Raw genomic sequence first — 8,687 nt, 5'->3', positions numbered from 1 at the left:
GGTAACTGTGATTTTGCTGGCTATATTATAGTTAGGCATTATGAAGTTACCTTAGTTGTATGTTTCTGATAGGCTAATGCAAACTAATTTTTTATTTATTTATTTATTTTTTATTTATTTTTATTTTTTGGCCAGTCCTGGGCCTTGGACTCAGGGCCTGAGCACTGTCCCTGGCTTCTTCCCGCTCAAGGCTAGCACTCTGCCACTTGAGCCACAGCGCCGCTTCTGGCCGTTTTCTGTATATGTGGTGCTGGGGAATCGAACCTAGGGCCTCGTGTATCCGAGGCAGGCACTCTTGCCACTAGGCTATATCCCCAGCCCATAATTTTTTATTTTTGAGGTAAGACTCCTTGGAACTCACTATGTAAGTCCTATCTGACTTCAGACCCTCCTGCCTCCCCCTCCAAAGTGCTGTGATAATAGTTATGCAACACCACACCCAGCAAAGGTGCTGATTCTTGCCATAAACTATAGGGACAAGTTTTGAGAGTGACTATGAGTGTCCCAATAGGAACAGTAGGCACATAGTAGGTTTTAAAAATGTTTGATTAGTGGGCTGGGAATATGGCCTAGTGGCAAGAGTGCTTGCCTCACACATGAAGCCCTGGGTTCGATTCCCCAGCACCACATATATAGAAAATGGCTAGAAGTGGTGCTGTGGCTCAAGTGGCAGAGTGCTGGCCTTGAGCAAAAAGAAGCCAGTGACAGTGCTCAGGCCCTGAGTCCAAGGCCCAGGACTGGCAAAAAAAAAAAAAGTTCGATTAGCCCTCTCTCCAGCCATGCATCATCTCAGCCACAGCGCAGCAGTTCAGTAATAAACTTTCTCTCCTGTCTGAATACCACCTTGCATTCTCCTTTACCACTACCTGCTTTAAAAGTCTAGCACACATGATTCTTACAAATTTGTCATATGGGGGCTGGGAATATGGCCTAGTGGCAAGAGCGCTTGCCTCGTATACATGAAGCCCTGGGTTCGATTCCCCAGCCCCACATATACAGAAAATGGCCAGAAGTGGCACTGTGGCTCAAGTGGCAGAGTGCTAGCCTTGAGCAAAAAAGAAGCCAGGGACAGTGCTCAGGCCCTGAGTTCACGGCCTAGGAATGGCCATCATCAAGAATATAATCAAACATTGTTGGTGGTGGTGATAGGGAAGTGAGGTAAAAGAAACCTTATTACACTGCTGGTGGGAATGTAAATTAGTGCAACCACTATGGAAGGCAGTTTGGATATTCCTGAAAGAAACTATAAATATAAGACTATAAATATAAAAACAACTAAACACAAACTACCTTACATTCCATCAATACCATCAGGCATTTATCCAAAATATTACAAGTCAGGATATAATAAAGATACTTGCACCCAAAAAAAAAAAAAAAAAAAAAAGAAAACAAATTTGTCATATGTAATGTTGGCCCCTAACAAGTTCCAAGTAAGATCATGCTTAAAAACTATTTCTGTGTGGACCAGCTTGTTGCTGGCCTTTTGTAGACTCATTGATCTGAAATCTGTGGTTCCAAGCCAGCCTGGGCAGAGAAAGGTCCCTGTGATAGTCTTCGTCTCTAGTTGGCCAGCAGAGTGCTGGGAACAAAGTTGTGAGTTGTGTTGGGGCTCAAAGTGTCAGAGTGCTAGCTTTGAGCTGGAGAGCTGAGGGACAGTACTCCAGCCCAGAGTTCAAGTCCAGTGACCATAAAAGTGGAAAAGCTACTCCTGGGACAAATGGAACATCCAGAGGCAGTAAGCCACTGCTTGGATGGCAGAGATGGTGTCAGAACTTAAGAGTCATGTGTGTTTGGCCTTTCAAAAGTTAATCAGACCTTGGAGGTCCTAGAAGAATAGTTTGTAAGCATGTCTTTCTAATGCATATGTCTGTCTACATTGTAACTGGGCAGGAATTTGCTGGTCGTCTGTGATAGTGGGTAGTAAAACTAAATTTGTCAAATGGGGGGGGGATAGTTTTAAATCCCAACCCCCCTGCATCTTCTCAAAGCCCTAATTGGCAGTGAATTTTGAGCTGGTACATCTTCAGAAATGGAAGCTTGTGGGCCTTACTGAGATTGTGTCCTTATTGAGACCTGTCTAAGACCTGTGCAGGTAAGATAGGCATTGTCAGGTCATTAGAGATCAGTTTCCCCAGCCAGTCAGGAAAATGCTTTTGCAAGTAAGAATGTTAAAAGGCTACACTGCTGTAGTTAAAGAAGAAGTCTGTTAAAAGTTAAATGTTGGGCTGGGGATATAGCCTAGTGGCAAGAGTGCCTGCCTCGGATACACGAGGCCCTAGGTTCGATTCCCCAGCACCACATATACAGAAAACGGCCAGAAGCGGCGCTGTGGCTCAAGTGGCAGAGTGCTAGCCTTGAGCGGGAAGAAGCCAGGGACAGTGCTCAGGCCTGGAGTCCAAGGCCGAGGACTGGCCAAAAAAAAAAGTTAAATGTTAATGTAATTTCCAGTTTGGAGTAAAGCTCCTAATGGACATCTGATCCTGCAGCCCCTTGGTAAAGAAGGGTAAGGTTATAGGTTCCTGGCTAGGTAAGGTCAATGCCCCTGAGTCAGCCTGAAGAAGTTACAGAAGATGGATGATCTTTGCCCACCAGCTCCCCTTTAGGATCAAGGGACCAGAGTCATTTTTAGAAGATGAGGCAGGATAAACTAGAGGCATGGAAAACATAGGTAACAAGTGTACAGAGACTGCACTTGTTAGATATGGTTACAGGCCAAGCCTTCTATGTTGGCCTAGAAAATCCTAGCTTTATTGGAAATATCTGATTTAAAGTTATTGTCCTGGCAAAATTATGCAAGGGCCATTGATTGCCTAAAGCTGTCTTAAAATTCAGTAGGGCCCTAGCCTGCAAAAGCCAGTGTACTTAAAAGGCAACCAGAAAAATATTAGGGGATTTCACTAGTCAGGCCTTCGATTAGGTGTTATGCCAAGTCGCGAAACCACCACCAAGAAGACCGAGACTCAGATATTCCGAAATGCAAAAGCAAGGCAAGGCTTTATTCAAGCGGGCTGCAGCCCAGGCCTCGTCCTACCCACCGACACAGCAGAGGTTAGGTAGAAGCCTCAAGCTGTGATTACACAGGTCTTATAAAGGCAAAGAACAAAGTTACAACAATCAGGTGTTCAAGCAAGCAAGATTAGGATACAGGTACAAATCTGATTGGCTCAGGGTTCGATTCTAGGGGTGGTCAGAGTTAAGCATTCCCAGCGGTTAGAGTTCTAGACTGACTAGGCCCTAATGGGCTTGTCCTGGGTCTGCTCACAGGGCCTGCTTATTTCAGGTTCGCGTGGTAAAGTGGGGTTCGTGTGGTAAAATGGGGTTCACGTGGTAAAATGGGGCCTGACTTCAAAGTCTGGCACTTCATAGGTTTCTTTAACCAGTCTATGCAGAAAGTTGCAGGCAACCCAGCAGAAGATGTGACACTCTATTGGAGCCACTGGGAGACACTGCTGCCTGCTGCTGCCATGTCCCCTGCCCATCCCATTTGGGTTAAGATCAAGGATGGCCTGACAGTCATCTGGAAGAATCTACATTTTTACCCTTTATTGTGGTAAAAGCAGACGGGACTCTATCACACGCAGCTGATTCCTGCTGGAAGGCTGCTTTGGATCTGCTGAAACTAAGATTTTGGGGGGACATTCTTTCTGGGGTAACCTTCCCACCCCTCTGAGTTGACTAGCTCTATTCAGAAAATTGGAAAGCATGTATGGCAAGCTAGAAAATCACTCCCAGGCAATGCCTGAGGTGGGAGGTGTGTCCAAGTGTATTAGATGGATTAGGGTGTGACCTCAGAGAAAGGAGGGAGGTAACTGTCTCCAGGTGTGCCAGTTACCTAGGTAACTGGATGGAGGCTTAAACAGGTGAGAACACCTGCAGCCCTCCTGGGGGTGAACCTCACAGATAACCTGTTTCTTTCTGGGTGCAAGCTTAAGAGCAGCAGTCCTATCAGACTGGCTCCTGTCTCAGCCTTGCTCTCCCCGTCAGCCTGTGGGTGGAGTCACTTTACAGTCCAGGCAAGATTAAGCTCTCCAAAAGAGAAATCAATGATTTGATTTTTATGTACAAGAAAAAAGGGGGAGGGGCTGGGAATATGGCCCAGTGGCAAGAGAGCTTGCCTCGTATACATGAAGTCCTGGGTTCAATTCCCCAGTACCACATATATGGAAAACGGCCAGAAGTGGCGCTGTGGCTCAAGTGGCAGAGTGCTAGCCTTGAGCAAAAGGAAGCCAAGGACAGTGCTCAGGCCCTGAGTCCAAGGCCCAGGACTGGCAAAAAAAAAAAAAAAAAAAAAAAAAGTGTGGGGGGAATTTAATATGGAGATGAGATCTGGCCAGCGCCATCATTAGCTGTTAAGGGGTGTCAGGTTGACTCCATCTCAGATTAAAGAGAGCAGAAGCCAACTCCATCTTCACTAAAATCTCCCCCTCCCTATCCAGGGAAGTTCCCCTTCGCTGTGATAAGTTTGTGCAAACTGCTTGACCACCTGAGTTGTGGAACATTGAAGGTTAAACCAGTGCCCTCCCATGAGTAGGCGTATCCACCTGCATCATGTGAGCCCACCAAATCCATGCACCAAGTCTAACTAAAATGATAGGTTGGTTCAAACAGTTGCTATGAGGCAGACTGTAACTCCATTGGCCACCTGTGAGTGACCTGGCGTGCTCTGTGTTGTAACCTATTGACCACCTGCGTGGGGCAAGTTTGAGGATGTGGTGTTTGTCTTTATAACCGGACCCAGAGTGTGGCCCAGGGCACGCGTTCCCAGCTCCCAAGTTTGGGCTGCGGCTCTGGCCGGCCAGCCTGCTTTTTATGGCTGCTGTTTCAGCTCCCAAGTCTGGGTTGTGACCCTGACCGGTCAGTATACTTTTTACTTTCCCAATAAGTCCATCTTTTTACTTGAAAGAAAATGTTTGATTAAAGCTGGGCACTGGTGGCTCACACCCATAATCCTAGGTACTCAGGTGGCCGAGATCTGAGGATCATGGTTCAAAGCTAGCCTTGGCAGGAAAGTTTGTGAGATTCTTACCTACAATTAACCACCAGAAAACCAAAGTGGCGCTGTGGCTCAAATGGTAGAGCACTAGCCTTGAGCTGAAGAGCTCAGGGACAGAGCCCAAACCCTGAGTTCAAGCCCCCATGACAGACAAAAAAAAAAAAAAAAGGTTGATTATATTTGTTATCTACCTGGAGTTCAGGAAAACTGCAAACATGGTAGTTGAGCCTTGTGCTAAATCCCAGAACTAAAGCAGAGGCAGTAGGAATGGGAAAAGGCTGAAAAGAATTTTGATATTTCATATAGAAAATGGCCAGAAGTGGCGCTGTGGCTCAAGTGGCAGAGTGCTAGCCTTGAGCAAAAAGAAGCCAGGGACCGTGCTCAGGCGCTGAGGTGAGACAATTCTTGAAGATTGAAAGGGACAGATGGAGGAGTAGAAAGATAATTTTGTATACATATTGTAGTTGAGGGAAATTATTATTTTGTGTGTGAGTGGGGTGTGGTGAGAAATGTCTTCATCATTTGAAGGGGAAGAGAAGCCATTAGAAAGGGAAGAATTGAAGACAGGAAAACAATCTTGAATAAGGCAGGAGAAAATAAGGGAAGATAAGGTCATGGAAGGGAGGAAGTGAAGTTAAGTCATAGGGTTTTTAATCTGTAATGAGAGAAACTGGTAAAGAATTACAGAATAATCCTAAAAATGAATGTCAGGTTGTTGTAGACATTGGGCAACAGGCAAGGAAATAAAGATGAAAACTGTGATCATCTTGGCTTTGTATCTTGAAGGCACTTCGATCAGTTTAGGAACAGAGAATCCACGCAGGACACTGAAATCTGGTTGAACTGAGGGAGCCACAGGCTAGTTTGTGAAAGCAGAGGCAATTAAAATTAAGGTACAATGATGCACAAAGATACAATGACACACAAAGAACTACTGGTCAGGCCAAGATGGAATAAAAGGGTTCTGATCCAATCAATAACTGACAAAAATTAAACTAAAAGCTGGACAAAGCCGGGTGCCAGTGGCTCACCCCTGTAATCCTAGCTACAAGGGAGTCTGAGATGAAGATCACAGTTTGAAGCCAGCCCAGGCAGGAAAACCAGGGAAACTCACATCTCCAATTAAGCACCAAAAAAAAAAAAAAAAAAAAGCCAGAAATGGAGTTATACTCAAGAATCAGTGTTAGCCTTGAGCACAAAAAGCTCAGAGACAGTGCCCAGGTCATGAGTTCAAGCCCCAAGATTGGCATACACATAAAGGCCAGACAAAACAATAGTTTTCAAAACAATGGACATCAGGTATCAAAGGACTTTTGTCTTTGCCAGTCCTGGGGCTTGAACTCAGGGCCTGAGCATGGTCCCTGGCTTCTTTTTGCTCAGGGCAAACAGCACTCTACCACTGAGCCACAGCGCCACAGTACCACTTCTGACTTTTCCTGTATATGTGGTGCTGCGGAATTGAACCCAGGGCTTCATAGATGCTAGGCAAGCACTCTACCACTAGGCCACATTCCTAGCTCCATTGTTTGTTTTTGCCAGTCCTGGGGCTTGAACTCAGGGCATGGGCACTGTCACTAAGCTTCTTTTGCTGAAGATTACACTCTACCATTTGAGCCACAGCACCACTTAGGCTTTTTCTGTTTAAATGGTACTGAGGTTTCATGCATGCTAAGCAAGCACTCTTCCACTAAGCCACATTCCCAGCCCTAGGACATTGATTCTTTTAAAGACAGGGAAACAAATGTGATGGAACTTTATGCTAAGATTCAGGTTTTCCATTGTGAGAATTTCCATTGTGGGGAAGCCAACGTGGCTAGAGTGCAGGGCTCACTCAAAAAGAAGGTAACATCACATTGTGAGATTTCTGGAACTCTTTTGTGAGTTCCCTTTGAGTCAACAATTGGAGTGTTGGTTGGTACATGTGTGTAAACAGGTTAAGGAACTACCTCAAAGGATTAAAGAGAACAGTATCTGAATTTCACATGGTTTCCACCAGCCAGAGGAAAATACCTTAACATGAGTAAAATCAAAATGCTAAGGGTTGCTGGAAAATAAAATCATTTGTGGGCCATAAAAAATTATCAGTACCAAGCTGGGTGCTGGTAGCTCATATCTATAATCCTAGCTACTCAGGAGGCTGAGATCTGTGGATCATTGAAGCTAGTCTGGGCAGACAAATCCTCCAGACTATCTCCAATTAACCAGCAAAAAGTAGGAATGTGACTTTAGTACAGTGCCAGCCTTGAAGGAAAAAGCTAAGCAAGAAAATGCAGAGCCCTGAATTCAGTTCCCAGTACTTACACTGGTCCTGGGTGGCTCAGTTATAGTTCCAGCTACTTGGAAAACTGTAAACCCATCTCAACAAACAAGGGTGGGCATGGTAACCATGACTATTATTTGAGCTACTCAAGAAGGATCATGTCCTATGACCTGGGCAAAAAAAGCTGGAGGCCTATTAGAATAAAAATACATGCCTAAGGGGCTGGGAATATGGCCTAGTGGCAAAGAGTGCTTGCCTCATATACATGAAGCCCTGTGTTCGATTCCCCAGCACCATATATATAGAAAACGGCCAGAAGTGACACTGTGGCTCAAGTGGCAGAGTGCTAGCCTTGAGCAAAAAGAAGGCAGGGACAGCGCTCAGGCTCTGAGTCCAAGGCCCAGGACTGGCAAACCCCCCCCCCCCCAAAACTTAAAATACATGCCTAAGCTACCAGGCATTGGTTCTGTAATCAGAAGCCTTAGATACAAAGAGCACTTTCTGAAGCCAGCCCTGCCAGGAAAGCCCGTGTCAGTTTTTTTTTGTTTTCCTTTTGGCTGGTCATGGGGCTTGATCTCAAGGTCTGGGTGCTATCTAAACTTGTTTTGCTCAAGGCTACCACTTTGTCACAGCACCACTTCTGGTTTTCTGGTGGTTAATTGGAGATAAGTCTCACAGACTTTTCTGCCCTGGCTGCCTTTGAACAGCGATCCTCAGATCTCAGTCTCTTGAGTAGGTAGGTAGGATTACAGGCATCAATTACTAGCGCCCAGCTCCCATCCCACGACACATCCTCAAGTAACAGTTAAAAGACCTAGAAGTGGAGATGTGGTTCCAGTGGTAGAGTGCTAGCCTTGTGTAGAAAAGCTCAGGGACTGTACCGAAGACCCAAGTTCAAGCCCCAGAAAGAACAAAACCATGAAAACAAAAGCCTGTTAATTTAGCATTATAAAACTTCCCAGGGGGCTGGGAATATGGCCTAGTGGCAAGAGAGCTTGCCTCATATACATGAAGCCCTGGGTTCGATTCTCCAGCACCACATACATAGAAAACGGCCAGAAGTGGCGCTGTGGCTCAGGTGGCAGAGTGCTAGCCTTGAGCAAAAAGAAAGCCAGGGGCAGTACTCAGGCCCTGAGTCCAAGCCCCAGGATTGGCAAAAAAAAACAAAACAAAAAAAAACCAAAAAAAACTTCCCAGTCTTGACAGTATGCTAGGACTAGTGGTGGAAGACTGAACAGGACTGAGAGCTTGAAGGTAACATCAAATGAAGGGAATGTACCCAAGAGCAGTATGAGTCCTGGAACCCATAAAGTGTGCTCCTAAATGGCAAAGTGGGGACATTTAGGTGTCTGCATAGTGAAAATGGCCAAGTGCCCCCACCCAATGGTTTGGTATGATGGTGTATTCACCAGGCAGAAAATATCTAGTGTG

Source organism: Perognathus longimembris, chromosome 1, assembly GCF_023159225.1.
Source record: "Perognathus longimembris pacificus isolate PPM17 chromosome 1, ASM2315922v1, whole genome shotgun sequence".
In the NCBI taxonomy this organism is placed as follows: domain Eukaryota; kingdom Metazoa; phylum Chordata; class Mammalia; order Rodentia; family Heteromyidae; genus Perognathus; species Perognathus longimembris.
The sequence above is the reverse complement of the archived record's forward strand: the minus strand, read 5'-3'. Positions refer to the sequence as shown.